We start from the raw sequence: 17681 nt of genomic DNA on the forward strand, positions 1-17681 counted from the left end.
GAAGAGAAACAGCATGGATTTTAACTATTCAGCATATTATGATCAGGCTGTGATGATGTTTACTTCAGTCTTTTCTGAATCTAAGGCCTTCAAGACAACCGTCAGGTTTTCACTGCACGGATCAAGCTGTAAGTAATAATTAAAAAAAAAAATAGTTTTAAAAACCTGAATTCTTGACAGAAGGTTTATTCTAACATCACAGAGAATAAGCTTTTAAAATGTTGATATGATCAGCTTTGCAAACCCACTGTGAGTCAGATAAATTTAGAACTGTTGTGAAAATAACAAGAAGTTTTGCTTCTGTTTTTTAGCATGATGCAAAGAGTAATACAAGTACTAATGTGTAATTCAGAAGTATATGATGGCTTTGTTTTATAAGAGCTGTGTTTATCCTTCAAATTCACTTTGGAAGCATTCAGAAAGGTGATTTTGCCGGTATTTTTCTACAGTGTGGACTATGAGTAATTATATTTTGGTGTATATAATAATAATATATTGTTTTATGACATTAATTTAACATAAGGAATTCCTTATTAGTGTGGATTATTTTATGCTGCCTCAGCAAAAAGGCCAAGTAGACTCTGTGCATGGCTTCAAGAGTTCTTGGAACGGTGCTTTAAAATTTTATTTTCTGATTGTAGTAGCACATGTGACTCAAACGGTCTTTCTGTGAAAGTTTACATCACTGTAAACAGTGGAAACACGAAAGGTTAGCACCACCTGTTACAAAGGTGGGTGAAATTCCACAAGCTCTCAAGCAAGCATGCCTGCAAAGCACAGCTCTTCTTGAAAGCTCTGTGCATGAAATGTGGATTTGGGCTAAACGTCCGTGTAGAGAGATGGGCAAAGTTGGCAATATTGTCTAAGCTGGGATAACAGACAGTCATCTCCACTGATCTAACACAAACGATATGCTGTTTCTAGTCCTCATCACTGAGTGCAGTTTTGATAAGAAAAGAGAAATGCACATGTTATTAGTATGTCATTAACTGACCTTCAGAAAACAGTGAGAATTGCCAAGTCATCCAACTTATAGAAAGCCTCGGCTACATTTGAATACTTCTCTGCATTCCAGTTAATGAGATGAAGCTGAAAAGCAATTGAAAAGAATCATTTCTGCTGGTTCTATTATGAAGATATGCTGGGATTTGAGTACAACTGTTAGAAATGCCACTCTGCACTCTCAGGGTCTGATCATGAAACTGAGAACCTGCTTACAAACGCCGGCTTATTTATGGTGTTCTGCTGAATTGTTCAGGCATTGTCAGTTCCCATATCCAGCCAGTATCTTCAAATGGGCAGAACTACAAATATTCCCAAAAGCAATTTAGGGGTAAGTACAGAAAGAAGTGGAAAATCACAGCTTAATAGGTATATATGTTTTTTTTCTAACCCTACTGCTAACAGTCTTCAGTGCATGTCTTCTCTTCCATATGTTTAAAAATGTAATAGCTTAAACAGGGTTTTGAGGAGTGTATTCACTTTTTACACATGGTGCAATGTTTATACACATTAGTCTTACTGCAAAAGATTGATGTTCATAAGTATAATGGCATTGATGTTCATAAGTATAATGGCATTAGATGGTTTGCATTCAACATGAATATTTCTACAACTTCTCAGTTTTGCTAGTCCTTGCTTTAGTAGCATTTTAAGAAACTTTTATTAAGTGTAATACATTGCTTATTATCTCTTGTGCTATTTTTTTTTTATGTGAAATATAAATTTCCAAAACTTAAAGAATGTGGAAATCATAGTATCCTTCATTATCTACCTTCACACCCATTAATTTGCTTCACAATTCTTTACCAACTATGTAACTCCAATTTGTAGAACAGAACCATTTGTTTCATGTTTCAGCAACATGGCCAGAAAAGTACCTGAACTTCTTCTATTGCAAGAGGAAATTCTGCCATTTAGAGACACAACATGGAAGTTATCATATATTGCCTAGAATTTTAAAGTTCTGATTTAATAAGTACTTTGGTATATTTTAAAGTGGAACAAGTTTTTTCAACCTGTTTTTACTGTTTAAAAATCATTTAAAGCATTGCCTCAAGGCAAACTAATAAACACTTAATAGTGCTGCTTCAACACTGCTTGAGTGCACTATCTATTTATGGCAGGAAGCAACTCCAGAGGGACACCCCTTTCTTATCTTGTCTGTATCAAATGAGATAGCTCTAGCACTCTCCAAAGCAGAAAACCTCCTGTCAGGAATGCACTTCTGGCTGTGTGTTCCACGTGCCTAAATTAAGAACAAATTATCTGTTTTTATTAGGTTGTCATGTCATATGTAATACTCTCAAAATCTAAAACCTGCCAAAGGATAACGTTACGTGGATTGAGCGTGAATTGTTTGCTTGGAATGCTGATAACTGTTAGCAGGACAAAGATACTAGAAAACAAAAATTTGTTACTTCAGAGGTGTTTTTTGTTATCTATAAAACAGATCTTCCTTCATTATCTGAAGACAGTAAATGTGCTTGACAGCTGCTGGGGTTCTTGTTGGATAACTTTTCCTACCTTTTCTCTTCATTAGTTTCTCCTGTGTTTCCATCTTATCAGCTGTTTTTGAAAAGCCAACAAAACCCACATTGCAATAATCAGAATGCTTTTGTCTGTGAGGAGCTCAAGCTACAATTATAGCAGGGCACTGGGCGATCAGACTCTCTACAAAGCAGCTGATTTAGTAACAAGATGAATGTATTTGCATATTTGAAATTTTCAACCTTTAGCTGGTGTTACTTTTGTATCTGCAGCTTTCAGCCCTATTTCACTACTTAAATGCAGGTCAGATAAATTTAGCTTAATAAGTACTGACCATAAAACCCTAATTCTTTCTTGTGAAGTCAACTTTTTACATGCAAGTATACTACTGCTTTTGCAAAATAGAATTATCATCAATGCAATGCAATCTACCCATGCGTATTTCTCCCTCCCCTCCCCTTGGTACTGATGGATGTGTCTGGATTTTGAAAGTGTGACTTTGGCTATTCTTTCATTGACTCCATTTCTGAGGCATATTTCTTTCCATCCCTTGTGTGCTCTGTTGCTTATCAGTTTGGCCCCAGCAGAAATGAAACTGCTACAGTCTAGGTTGCAGCAACATATCTACCACTCAGCATTGCAAATGCATAGAATACAACAAAGACATCAATCAGTAAAGACTTTGTGACATTCAAGTCATACGGTAAAGCATACAGAAAAGCGGTGGTTTGCCAGGAATACTGACTGTATGTCAGTAATTGCAGAAGAAATAGTCCTACTTTGTGAAATTCACTTCCCGTTAAAATCTTTATTATTTGTGAGAGTATTTTAAAGGCCTCTTTCTTTACAGAGTAACAATTATATCCATTTATATTTTATGAATTTAAAATATAAGATGTCACAGGTATACTTGGATAGTGTTTATTGGTCATTATCATAAAGTCTTTGCTTACATATGCATTTGTGTATAGATTCCTAGGATAGTGACAAGCACCTGTATTTCATTGTGCACAATGTTATGTGCCTCATGTTCTTTAGGTGTTTGCAAAACACAAAGTAGCACAAAGGACTGTCCTCCCTTGCTGTGAAGGTAACAAGATCATTAGAGGAAAAATAATTTGGGCCCAAGTGATTTCATAGGATGTTGTGATTAACTTTTATGTATGTATAAATCTCCTCCATCAAGATGCTTTAAAACCAAAAAGCAATTGAATGTTTATGTTTAGAAAGTCTTTTTCTACCTTCTATTCCCCAAAACAGTTATTATTCTGGATGTTTTCTACTGGGAAATTATCAGTCATTTTTTTGCCATAAACACTAGAAACTTGCCAACAAGTCTTACTTTTTTGGGACATAATTTGGATCTTCTGTGGCACTTACAGGTGTTGCCAACTGATAGAAATCATAAAATTAGAAAGCATGCCGTCAGCTTTATAAATACACCTAAAGGTCATCTAATCTTGTTTTCAACAAGAATTAGAAAAATAAGAGAATGGAAGGAAAAGATCTCTGGTGCTTTTTTTCAGATCCCCCTTTTACTAACCCCATTAATTTTTATCTTCAAAATTCACACGGAATGAGTGTCCAACATTGAAAATGTCTTTGCATGTGGAAAGTTTCCAGAACATTTTGAGAAGTCCCAGTGATGCATCTTTTTTTACTTCCATGGTCTTAATATCAACAGGAGACTGATGGTCTCCATTGGCAATAAGTTATAACTTGTGCCACTGATCAGGTCCTCAGTAAAACAAATAAACAAATGAAGATTTCTACTTTAAGCTGTGTAAATTAATATCAACAATGCTATGATTAATAAAAAAGGTCATCCAAAGCCTATCAAGTCCTACAAGTCCTTCAGATATTTGGGGAATGGTATCAAGCGTCTCAAGCCAGTTTTGTACTGCTGGGAATCTTCAAGACAATCTTCTTGCAGATCAATACCTGACTAAGTGCATGAATGAAGCCCAGCTTCCAAAGTTTTCTCCTGAAGTAGGTCCTATTTTGCAGTTCAAGAACGTTCACATACAGTCACGTCTATCATCAGTAAGATATGACATTCTGACTCTGTTTTAAAGCTAAGTATGGGATTTTGTCTGGCTTAAACTCTCCATCATACACGCTTGAAAGCGTGATTGTATTTTTAGGAGTGTATGCTTGATAAATACTGCAGCATAGTTAAATAGTTGTGTTATTATCTATATTTGTAAACATTTGAACTGAGCGTATGTAATCATCATTTCTCTATAAAACAAAGTTTATCACAGACTGTGTGAGCATTGCCTTGTCATCCTGAGTTGCAGGAATGGAGCCCAATGGTATTTTCCTGTTTTTCTTACAGACTATTCTCAGTAATAGAAAGCTACTGATATCTGCCTTTGCAGATGTCCATAGCTGACGTTGGGGTTTACAGATACTATTGTACAAGTAACGCTATATAACTTGTAGAACTCGTGGCACTGATGTCTAAAAATATAATAGGTTTTAGGTGAATCTCAGTCATAGCTGAGAACCGATTTTCTGGTAATTTTTTGTTGTTTGAAATTATGCCTTACAAGAATGGAAAATAACCACTTTAGACCTCTGCTGAAAGAGAAACAGCTTCACCTGCTTAGTTCCTATCCAGTTTCTTAGCCAGATTACTAAAATTCCCAGCCAGATTTCAGTGTCTCACTTCATCACCACATTTCTGCTTGATGTGAAAAGCACACAACTTACAGTCCTTGGAAAACCTTGTTATGTAAACTATGTGAGAAACGAAAATAGCAAAACTGGCAGATCAATCTGAAGTATTAGGAAGCCTGGGCCTGGCCAGGCTTTGACTTGGAGAGATTTTGAAAAGCTCGGTAACAGGTCCTACCACAAGGCTTCAGCACCCCAGCAGGGGTGTGGGGAAGCAGGAGGCCAGCCATAGCCTTGATTGCCACCTTCTAGAGTGTCTGTGCTAAATTAGTACCATGTTCAGTGTCAAAACAGACTCAGGTTTCTGTCAGAGACCAAGTTTTGAGGCTTTGGAAACTAAATGTGGCATCACACAGTAAAAAGATGCAGCCAATGTATCTGGAACTGTATGGCAGCCAAGCCAGGAGGCCCAAAATGGCCACTTTGTCCTGGGCACTTGGGACTAGCAGTCCCTCTCAGTGAGGAGAAAATCTGGGTTTTGAGCTGTGAGTTAAAGGTTATTAATGGCCCATAAGTGTATCTCCCTGTTTGACTTCTAGGACTGCTAGGGGTCCTGGAGGGACATCTAAGCCTGAGAATTTGGCCATAGTTGTTCAAGGCTCAAACGTTTCTCATTTTGTGAATCAAAGCACATTTAAATGCTTTTCTTAGGAAAATTAGCAGCCAAGAGTAAAATTCATAAAGTTTGCAGAACAGAAATACTGAATTTTAACCAGATCTAACATCAGTTATCACTGTTTCTTTGAAATAATGCAGGACAAGCTCCTTCACTCCTGTGAAAGCCAGAGCAGCAAATCAACTGCAGATAGTCACACTCACAGCGGAGTGGAAGAGCCAATTTCTTGTCTGCTATTGGTCACCTGTAGTAGTAGTCAAAGAGAGTTAGATATATATAAACAATAGGAAAGAACTTCTTGTCAGTGGTCAAGAACTACCCATGGAAACACAGAAAAAAGAAAGTGACCAAGTAGACAAGACTAAATCAGAGAGATCTGAAACTGCATAATGTGAGTGAAAGAGATGGTGCATTCTAGCATGATATGGGCATAATGTAATTAAAAAAAAAGAAAGTCAGTAAAAAACAATATAGCAAACTGGAGTGAGATTATTTTGTACTTACTAACAAAGAAAGAAGTGAAGTTTTAAGAATAATTGGAAAGGGAAATATAAATCTTGTCTTGTTGGATAGATGCAATGGGAATATACTGTGGAAAAACTGCCACAGTATCTTTTGCTTGATCAGATAATCAATGTCAATTTTCTGACTATGAAAAATATTCTTTCTGTGCGAGGTGAGCATGGCAGAGATTCAGTAAAGTGATCTCTTGGAAGAGGAGCCAGATTTTAGAGTTATGACCTTTTTACTGTCTCATCAGCCCGGCTATAAAGTAATTCTATATCTCTGATTTCAGTGCAGCACAGCATGGTTGACTGACAGGACAACTGGATTGCTTCTTGAAACCCAACACAACTGGCTTATGATTCCTTCCCTTACACCTTTTTATACTCCCTAAGTGCACCTCAGTTTTAACTCTGACTCTATCACTGCTGTTAAATTATTTAATTATTTGTGTTCTTTAATTAAAGTGCTTTTGGTTCTTACAATTTTAACTTAAAAGCTATTGAAAACAATATCATTTTTTTGCTGTATGAATATTGATAAAGCAGTATTATTACGAAGGGGGTCTTTTTAAAAACTTACGAATCAGAATGCAAAGGAAAAGAAGCAAGTATCTTTTTGAATAAACCCTTACTGCTTGTTTTAATTTCTGACATTCCAATTTGGCTGTTCAACTAGCTTTTCTCCAAATAACTAAATCTCAGGAGGTAAAATGATGCAGCTTAGGAAGGATAGGTGATATCACGACATTGCATGTTATTGCACAGCACTTTGCAGTCCCCTTTCCACCTAACAAAAAAATATTTCAAGGGTTTTCATAACATCATGATAGAAAGACTTCTGAACTCAAAGAGCACTAAACTTTTTTTCCAAAGTAAAAGGTTTTCACAAATTGCAATAGGGATTGAAGTATATCTATAAATGTAAACAAAATAATATGATTTAAAGCATCTTATCATTACTTTTGTGGCTTTTGTGCAATCCTCTGGATTACTTGTGGTCCAGGCATTATCAAATTAGACTAAAGCATTAGAACTCTGGGAATAAAATGCTGTAGCAGCAACCACAAGAAATGTCACAGAAGCACAGGATGTAAGAAGGCTGAGGTAACAAGCATGGATGGTATCAAGCTTTTTAAAACACAAGCCTGTATTCCATCAACCACTGATTATTGCCTCCACATTTTAGGCTATCTACACTCCACAGGGAAACTGTTAGCACCTTTCCAGGAAAGTGGCTTAAAGAAATGTGATATCCTTGGCAAAACCTTTGCAGTATAAATAGAAGTGAATCCCTGGCTTTCAAATCAATGTGGGCAAATTTTAATGTCTAAAGCTCTAAATCTGTGAACTACTATAGATGTGTTTAACTTACTCACAGCAAGATGCCTGTTGACCTTATTTATGAGTGTGAAAGTAAACACAAACATAATATAGGAATTAATTGAAAGTACTCTTATTTTAAGGTCACCAGCCAGAAAAAGTAGAAGATATTCTGAAAAATATTAAATCTAAGGAAAATGTAAAGTTTTCAGTTTTGAGGCATCAAACACTACAAATCTTGAGATTTCATTCATTTGTGAAAAAAAAAGCCCTGCAAAATAATGAAAGTTTCAAAAAGTTTTCCCTGGCTTTCACAGCACCACTTTTTAGTTATTGTATGCAGAAAATCACACAGAATCACAGAACTGTAGGGGTTGGAAAGGACATCTGCAGATCATCAAGTCCAGCTAAGATACCATTGTTTTTGTAATGCTACGGTCATCCTAGATGATCCTGTCTTATCTGTATTGTAGACACTCTTGTGGTAGGATAGTTGACAGGTTATGAAGGCTTTGGACTTAGCTAGAATGAGGTTGCTTCCAAGCCATCACGCATCACTTGATCTGAGGAAAAATTGTAGGGAGAAAAAAACCCCAAAAAACTAAACCTCATAAAGTGGAGATATGTTGGTAATAAATGTACACTTTTTATCATTTACAGGTATACTGATGCACGAAGCAAGCTGCATTAGAAACGATGGAGCAATGGTATGGTTGTTTTTTTTTTCCTTTTAACTTTGTTCATTAATGTGGAAAGAAAGTATATATATCTGCAACGGAATTAATCTGGCTTATAGATATAACACATAAAATGATATGTCATGATAGCGCATTTTAAATGCCCTACAGTAAATGTTTTCAAACTTTTGATTGTCCAATACTTAAATATTTACCAGAAAAAGGAAAAACACACACAGAATCAAAGCCTACTGCAATCAAGCTTACTCTTCTCCTTTGTCTTTCACCTTGAGAAGAATCCACAGACTTGAGGGCTTAGGTCCACAGGTTGAAATCAGATTACTCTGCTAGAAATATGCTGAAAATTGTTACCTGTATAATAAATGGTCTGGCTTCAGACCTTTCAGTAGGAGTTGCTGATCAGTTTAAACATAGCTTTGCCTAATGTTACTGCTATGGCTTGGGAATAAATTTGAGCTGCATGTTTGGAGCAGATATTTGTCCAAATAATTTTTTATGTTTCAAGTGTATTCTGTTTTTTGGCGTTCTGTACAATTTAAATATTTATTTAAATAAATACCCCACTGATCCTTGCTATTTCCTGTGTTCTGGGAATTTTATTAGGCACATTCAAGCCTGCGATTCTGTACGTAATTTATTGTTGGATAAATAATGCAATATAAACATCTTCTTTCAGAGATCTCCCTCACTGTGGAACCTGCAGTGTTTCAACAGTCAGAAGACGTTTGAACAGGAGGAGGTATGGTCACATATCTGCGCTGTGGGAGCTGTGCCCTCTGCTGCCTGCTTGGGCACAGTGAAGAGACAGCAGTCAGAAACGTGTGTACTGTATACCTTTGACCTGAAACATGGAGCAATTCGTTGATATCTTTTAAAACAGTTGTTTTCAGAGGGTGAGGTTTTTGTCTGAAAACAACTTCTGACATGAGAACGTTTGTAAAAGTGCTACCAAAAGTGTTCATTTCTGTTTTACTGCGAGCTGTGCTGGCAAATTGAGAATGTTCTTTTGTTTCTGGTCTCTTAAGAGACTAAGCTATATTCCATGCAATGAAAAATCAGAAAAACTGAGGAGTATTTTTTCTTCTGTCAGTGACAAAGCATACAATTCATGCTTTCTTCAGAAACAAGGGGTAGAAAAGAGCTAACCCTTCTACCAAAACAGCAGTGGGAAAACAAATGACTTATGCTTACTGAAAGCTGCTTCTTTTTATTATTATTAAACATTTTTCACTAAATACTGCTTAAAACTTCATTCAAGGTTGTATTTGGATGCATTTCTGGCTGGATATTCTGAGTTTGACTTAGCATATCCTCTAATTTCACTGTTTGCATTGGCAATACTCATGAAAAACAATTTCTGTGAGCCTGCAAGGGATGCAGTGACTCTATTACAGTTTCTTGAATTTACATAAAGTGTTTTTTTAATAAAAAGTGAATAGGAGAAAAAAAAATAATTTCAGTGGCAGCACTTCTGTGCATGTATTTCTCTTTTGTGCTACTGAAATACAGAAAAATGCCTCTACAGTAACAAATGCAATCCTAATACAAATGTAATATGCAGATCTGTACCTATGCGTATTTTTATACTGTTGATGTAGTTTCACTGAATTGCATTCAAAAGATGCTATTTTGTTAGTGGCATTCTCCTTCTTTCTGCTCCTCATTAACTCCACAAACACAATGCAGTTTGTAGCTGTATCCAAACATCCCCAGATGTTTGATGACAGGTGGGCAACATGGCTGCTGCAAAATCTCCTTTTTCAGTATCTTTCCTTTACTGTCAGGGCATGTTCAAAACCTGCAGCAATGTAACTGTTGTAATCTAAGAATCTCATTTGTTGAAAAACAGAAATATCTTCAGGAATGCCACTGTATTCTTGAGTACACCATAACCATTAGACCAACTCTACCACCTGCAGACATGCCATTTGTCCATCTGCACTTCAGAAAATTGCATGTTTGCATTTGCCTTAGGCCTGTGTAGAGTTCTTACTGAAGTGAAGCAAAGAGAATTCCAGTTGGGCCATGTCAGTATGTAAACTGGGAGTACAGGAATGTGATTAAATGATCAAGATTTAATCCACAGATTATACAGAAATTGAGCAAGATATCTGGAAGAAAATGCATATATTTAGTCCAGAACCACCTTCACTACCAGAAGTGCCACTGGGATGAAGATGAGTCCCCTGATACTGACTGGGGCTAAGAGGAAGTGGTTTTCTTTTAATGTTAAGTCATTGCATATTTTCTTACCGGGAAATGAGGATCAGCTTTCTCAAATTTCTGATAAATGTCTGCTGTGCTTGAAAATATCATGCATAGAGGTTGGAAGTAATGATCTTCAAGGTCCCTTCCAATACAAGGCATTCTCTGAAAATGTCAGGATGTGCTGGCCCTATCTCTACCAGACCTTTCTTCCATAACATTCCATACAACCTAGTTACTTCTCTCAAGTAGCAAAAAAAACAAAACACATTAACTCCAGTGTTCTGGCAACAGATAAAGGAAAACCGTGAGTACCAAATCAACAGAACAAACTGTGGGTCACCCTGCAGTTTAGAAACAGAAAAGTGTTCCAGCCCTCTACTGGGCAGAAATGGCCTGAAAAACCTGAAACAAGGTAAAGAATGAGATGGAGGAAAGTTGCCAATGAGGTAATCTTGACAACAGACAGAAAGATGTTAGTGAAGGGAGAGGTGAACGGTAGCTCACTTGCACATTTACACTTACTTCCCTGGAGAAGTTAAAAAGAAATCCTGAAAAGATCTCCATGTCCCTTACCAGCTCCCTGGCCTCTCTCATCACTTCGTATGCTGACAGAACAGGGATGCAGGAAGCCCCAGAAGAGTCACTTTAGCTTAGAAAAACATCTTTACCTGGCACGATAATCTTACTTCTGGTAAGAATTCAAATTCCCTCTGTTTCTTTGCAGTTTTTTCCCAATTTCACTCTTCCCAGTAACAGTGTCTTAAAAAAATAGTTGCTTTTATTCGTCATGACTATAGTCTCCTGTTTTTTCCAGTGACAGATAAAAACCCCTTACATGATTTTGATAAGCAGCATTCTCTGGCAACTTCTGAGGTGACAAGAAAACAGTTCTAATGAAGGTATTTTGGGTTCTGCATTCTAGAATCTGAACAAGAAATTGTAAAGAGCCTGGGAAGGAGGCTATAAGATGCCAGCAGGAAAAGGAGGACATGAAGAATCACAAAACCACAGAATGGTTTGCATTGGAAGGGATGCAGAAAAGGACTGTGAGATGTGCATACTGGAAAATGGAGGCAGACCGAAACTGGAAAATGGATAGGAAATAGGTGCAGGAAACATAGATTGCCCTGTCTGGGCAGGTGCTGTGGCCTGTGTCTCCCTCACCTGCACTCCTCCACTATCTCTAATGCAGATACATAGAACAACATTATCTTAGTACTGCTCAATATTAGCAATGAAATAATTCTGTCCTTCCTAATTCCCATTTGGTACATCAATGAAGATACTCATGTCAACTGAAGACAGGTCTTTCTTTTTCTGATCTTTCTGTTTCTGTCACATCATCCACAGAGTCTATTCACTATTTTTATTACATAGATAGTCCTCTGGATGCTTCCTTAATTGTTCATGTAACACTGTGGTTGCCTTGCACTAAAATCAGCTGTTCTTGTAGAAACGTTAATCTCATCTGGTGTAAAGCTTGGGACTTCAAAAGTCTTATTCTCCCTTATTGTTTCAGTATTATCCTCCATCAGCATATGATACACCTGGATGTAGAATATCCATGACCAACCATGTGGGAAGTATTTTCATTCCATCCAGAAACTAGTGAGACCACTGGTTATACTTCTTTCCAAAATTTAACTTCTTTCCAAAATTTTTCCAAAATTTCACAGTAAGTGAAATGAAATGAGGCATCTTAAAGAATAAACTTTCCAGGCAGATCATAAACTAGGTGAAACTATATATGTCATTCTAAGACATGATCTGAAGCATATATGAGATATTTTGGGATTGCTATTTGTTATGGAGGTTGGACTAGATGACTCTGAGTTTCCTCCCAAACCAAGTGTTTTTATGGTTCTCTGGTTCAAATTTTATCTGAAAAGTTACAAAACATTTCTTGTCATTATGAAAAATGTTTGAACACTAGATAAGAACTATATTGAGTTTCAGCAAAAGCTGATTACTCTGTTTATTTTTTATGATCAGATACAGAAAGTTGTTGTGTGGAGAATACATCCAGAGCTAAAGATAAGAAGAATGAGACATGTGGGCATCACTTAGGGAATTTTGGAAATTGTTGTGCAATGATTTTTAGAACTCATAACATTTGAATTAAGATGCACACAGAAAAGCTGTGAGGAAAAATGGTTGATTTTTTTTTTTCTCTGAATTTTTAAGCTGTACTGAAATCAATCATGGAAAAAAATAAAACAGCAAATAGTTCAGAATCTACTACTTCACTTAAGATAAACTAGAAGAATTAAGAGATCAGAGACACATATTTGTGGGAAAAACAGTATCCAGCAAATGAACGTGTGGGATGCTTCAAGAGGAGGGATAATCTCAGCTATGACAAGTAGGAGACTAGTTCCAAATGAAGGAGATTATGAAAACTATAATTAGCTAATGCTTTCTAAAAGCCTAACTAAACTGTTGGGTTTTTTCCATTCCGAAGTGCAATACCACAGTGGGATCAAGTGTCACATAGCAAGTGCAGACAAACAGATCTTATGAACATAAGATCTGGCATTATTTCAGGACAGACTTGTAAGCTCTGTGAACCAGATACTTTTCTGTTAACCATGCTGTGATTTCTGAAGAACTGTTTACTTACTATATTGGAATATAATAAGAACATCACCATTAATTGTCACCAATTTGCACTGATTTTATTTACGTCTACAGAAAACTCTTCTTTAATCTCTAATCTGTGTTGTAAATTATTAAGAAAGCGATAGATTGCTGGAGTGAATAGAATCCCTAGTCTCATAAAAGCAAATTTACTCTTCTCAGAAATGGTCTCATTACTTTTTTATTTAATATGCATGGTATTAAACATAATAACCTCATGAAGGATGACCGCGTCTGCTCTGCATGGATCACATTCTGTCCCCAGGGAGTTTTCAAAGTACAGAAAGATGCAACTCTTCATATCCTGAGATAGAATAAACCAAGATTCCTGCTCTTATAAGGTACCAGCAAATGCTGCTTGACCTTTGGCATAAAGCTGTAGGTAACAGAGGGAAGCATCACAGAAGAAGCAGGGCGACCAGGAATGTGAGGGTGTTTCAGGAGTGTGTGGCAAATGCTGTCTTACAGAAGACAGGCAGTTTGTCCACTGGAGTGACAGAAGAAAAATAAAGTGGTTTGCTGAAGCTTTTATTAAATATGGAAGCACAGGCTTCATTCTTCCAAGTGCAACCCATTGCACCTGCCCAAACTGGTAAGCTATGTCTGTAACAAATTCAACCTATATTAATTAAAAAAAAAAAAATTAATAGCTCCTTCCAAACTATAATTTTATGTGGCAAAAGTGCTGTTAATTAAAACAAAACTCCAATATCTGTGATAAAAAAAAATGTTACTCACCTGAACTATGTCTATCTGTATAAACATCTTTAAAGTGGGAGCATCAAAAGAACAGGTCATAAATTTCAAGTGTTGCATGTACTTAAACTCTCTGCTAGGCTATGTCTGAGTGCTAGGTGGCTTATGTGCACAGCAGCAGTCCTTTGGGGGCAGTGAAATAGCTGAAAATATCTTGCAAGCATCTTGTCCTCCTTAGCCCAAACCTATTTTTAAGACAGCATTTCAGTGGTTCATGTAACTCTTGCTCTCTTTCTCATCTATTAAAGATTTTGTTATTAGACAACAGAAAGAAATGACACCATGAAGACCTTAACCATGTCCTGTAACAGCAAATCTTAGTCTTCTTGACTCAGTTCTTTATACAACATGTATGGAAAAAACCTCGGTGTTAAAACAGTAGTTGCCAGAGGAGAGAAGTCAATTTGTGCTCAATGCAGTGTTCAAGGTGCTTCTGTCTGAGAAGCTGCAAACTAGTTGCAAAACCAAATGACTCACTTTTTGCAGCTCTCCTGCCATTGGGCATTGCACATAGGCATGACAATTAAATATAAATTTTTTAGAAGCACTTCTTTATGTGACCATGGGCTTCATGAGCCACAGCCTGAGGAATGTATGTTCATAGGAGTATGTTCCATCTGAACATGAGAATAAGCTTCTTTACTGTAAGGGTTACAGAGCACTGGAACAAGCTGCTGGGAGAGGATGTGGAACCTTTTTCTCTAGAAATGGTCAAAATCCACCTAGATGCTTTCCTGTGCAACATGCTGTAGGGAACCTATATTAGCTGGACTAGATGATCTCCCAAGGTTCATTCCAACCCCTTCAGTGCTGTGATTCTGCAGTAGTGATATTTTAAATAAAGATTTAAAGTGTGTATTTTTTCTGAAATGCTTGGGTAAGAGCCGTGCTAGTCCATATCAGATGGCTTAAACCCTCAGTTTCAGAAACTGTGTTGGATAAGGGTCACTCGAATTCACAGGTTATGCATTCCATTATTTACATGTATTTGTTTATATCTTCTCGTATGATTTAGATAGACTGTTATTTTTCTACATTAAATACAGTTTCTTCTGATAACAATTTCTTAATTCTTAATTTCTTAAACATAGACTTCTTTTATTAGAGAAAAAGAAATAAAAACTCAGATGATAGCATTATCTTAAACTTTTTCTCCATTGATCACAGGGTAATAAAACAGAAAAACAGAACTGTAAAGCTGAAAAACATGGTGTTTCCCACTGCTCCCAACAGCAGGCAGTCTTTTTTGTTTGTAGTCCCTCGTTACTGGTCATCAACACAAAGTCCAGGGCAACATAACTTTTATCACATTTGGTGTATTATCTTTGCATACAACTGGCTATTGTTTTGAAAAACTGTATTTAACAGTCTGCAGCCTTATCTGGGCATCAAATTTTCTATTGACAGCATAAAACCATTTGCTGTCACTCTTCTCTACCTTGGGCTCTCTCACTATGCAAACTGAGAAACTGGTTCAGATCATTAACTTTTGGAAAAGAAGAGCAGTGCTACAGGCTGTGGATTTTCTTCAGCCTCTCTAAGACATACTTTTAAGAAATTGTCAGCAACACTCCATGAAAGCATGTGCAGGGACTGTTTACAGTTATACCAGATTCAAGCTGTGCTAACTGTACTGTTTCATTTCAGCTGATTGAAAGAGCTGATCAAATTTTCTTCTTTTTGACCCATTTTCAAACATGACATCCTAGAAAGGAAAAAAAAATCCTTAGAAGCAGTAAAAAATTGCAGAAGTAATTAATGTTTGGCTAGTAGGAGAAAAATCTTACTTGCCTGCCCCTTCCAGAGCACCGTAGATGAACGCAAATGAAAACAAGACACTGGACTTTACAGCTGACAAAGGATTATTTATCTGTCTCTGCAGAAATGCTAACCATGCATTTCTGGACCTCTGGTAACCAAAGAATCTACCTCAAGTAGCTGTCTACCTCAAGTGAGGTTTCTCTGGAAAGAAGCTTGCGAAAACCAGATTACTGGATTTTTGGCAAGTGCCTGAGAGACTTTTATCCAGCCATGAAGATGCACAGTTCCCAAGAAAGCCTGCTTTTTAATTATTTTGATCGTATACAGTTTTAAAACTATAACTTAAATTTACTTTCACATATGATGACAAGCCATCAAATGAAAAGAGCCTAAAGAGAAAATGACAGTAAAATTGCATGCAGAATTAATAAAGGAACATTATGAAATGTTATTTTTACTATCTTACTTTTTTTTTTTTTCCCCATGCTTGGTGACCATATTAGAACAGAAAAGAGAAAACAACCCATTAAACATTCCAGGTAAGAGGAAAAAGACAGATGTTGCATGACTGTAATGCTCCCCTCACATAATCTGTACCTTTTATTTTGCATAGAGGTAAAATGTGTGACATTGCTGCTGAAATGGAAGAAAAACAATGAGTAGAGTAGCATCTCCCATGAGAAATGCCTAATTTTACTACTTTCCATCAGTTTTTTTGTCTCTGGAGATTAACTGGGAAGTGATAAATTGAATTAAACTAATATGAGAAAGGGTTTAAACAAGGCAATTATTTTCCTAGTCACAACAGAACATCATAACATACATCACCTTTGAATTTATAGCTAAACAAATGCTGCTGGCCCTGGAATATAGAGATGAAAATTGTTGGCTTGTTGCCCAATTGTTTGTGTAAGACCTATAATTGAAACACTGGGTTCATTGCCTTTGTTAAGAAAGGTATAGTGATGCAAGGTTAGAAAAATATTTTCCATGCCTAATGCCTTAAAATACTTTGCTATAATTTCTGTAGAGAACCTTTGTGAAGAGCACGTAGTTTAAGCTGGGAAAACACCCAGCAAGAGGCACACAGAAGAAGCAAATGAATAGTGAAAACAGCTACAAACACTAATATTTAGGGAAGCAAACTGGGACAAACTAACACAAATTGCAACACAGATCCTCATAGGACATCAGTGTTAGAGATTGAGCCACATTTAATGGATTCTCATTTTTTGTCCTATGTCTTCCACTACAGTAGTGCTGCAGTGGAGGAATTTCCTATCTGAATAGCTAGAAAATCTTTTCTTTATCTACATGGGATATTAGAGAAATCCACATATATTGCCTGGTTATTTCTGATAGGTATCCTGATCTGCATTTTCATACATTTAATCTTCATCCCTATATTTGTCCACCGTATATTTCTTCAAAGCAGCAAATAAGATCTCCTACAGAATTACATAGGTTACATTTTGCAGACAGCAGTGGACCTATGCACTATTTGTATCTTCAGAGAATGCACCTCAGCATGAATTCTGAATATAGAAGCTTCATTGATCTCAGCCAAGCAAACCAAAAGCATTCCTTAAGCCTACAATGTTTGGCTCTGTGGAACTGAGAGCTTGAAATCCCTGATACTGGGGGAAATGCACCAAGTTCTTGGCAAACATGAAGAGTCAAAGACAGTTGTTTTCTGTTCTCATCTGCTTTACAGTCAAAAACGTTCTCTTCCCTTGATGATAGTGATTAGGATCTGCACATGTGACAGTTTAAGGAGGATACACAAACACTGCTGTTGAGTGGGCCAAACTTTCTAGGTCTGAATGGCTCATGGAACTCCTACAGGACAACTTCAGCCTGCTCCAAGCAATCCTCCCAAGCTGGAGAGCAGTGAGGGTTTCAGTACTCACTACTACTGAGCTGTTTGTGCATTGATAATATGCCATAACCATCACTGTAGTGGCAGAGGCAGCAAATACCAGGTGGGCATCTCTCAGTGTTTCTTTTTGG

The 17681-nt window shown here is 36.8% G+C and overlaps 2 long non-coding RNA genes across 2 annotated transcripts in view; one reads left to right on the forward strand and one right to left on the reverse strand.

The window, feature by feature from the left end:
- LOC122179155 overlaps positions 1 to 17681 on the reverse strand; it is a 26930-nt gene continuing 9249 nt past the window's right edge. Inside the window, exons 2-3 of the long non-coding RNA XR_006178552.1 lie at positions 995 to 1089; positions 1 to 126 (exon numbers count right to left, since the gene is read on the reverse strand). This is a non-coding gene — a long non-coding RNA (uncharacterized LOC122179155). The remainder of the gene's footprint in view (positions 127 to 994; positions 1090 to 17681) is intronic.
- On the forward strand, positions 1275 to 9064 carry LOC122179156. Its single transcript, XR_006178553.1, has 3 exons — positions 1275 to 1333; positions 8272 to 8318; positions 8986 to 9064. It is a non-coding gene; the product is annotated as an uncharacterized LOC122179156 (long non-coding RNA).

Source organism: Lagopus leucura, unplaced genomic scaffold, assembly GCF_019238085.1.
Source record: "Lagopus leucura isolate 7727_CA_CO unplaced genomic scaffold, USGS_WTPT01 Super-Scaffold_100002, whole genome shotgun sequence".
Classification (NCBI taxonomy): domain Eukaryota; kingdom Metazoa; phylum Chordata; class Aves; order Galliformes; family Phasianidae; genus Lagopus; species Lagopus leucura.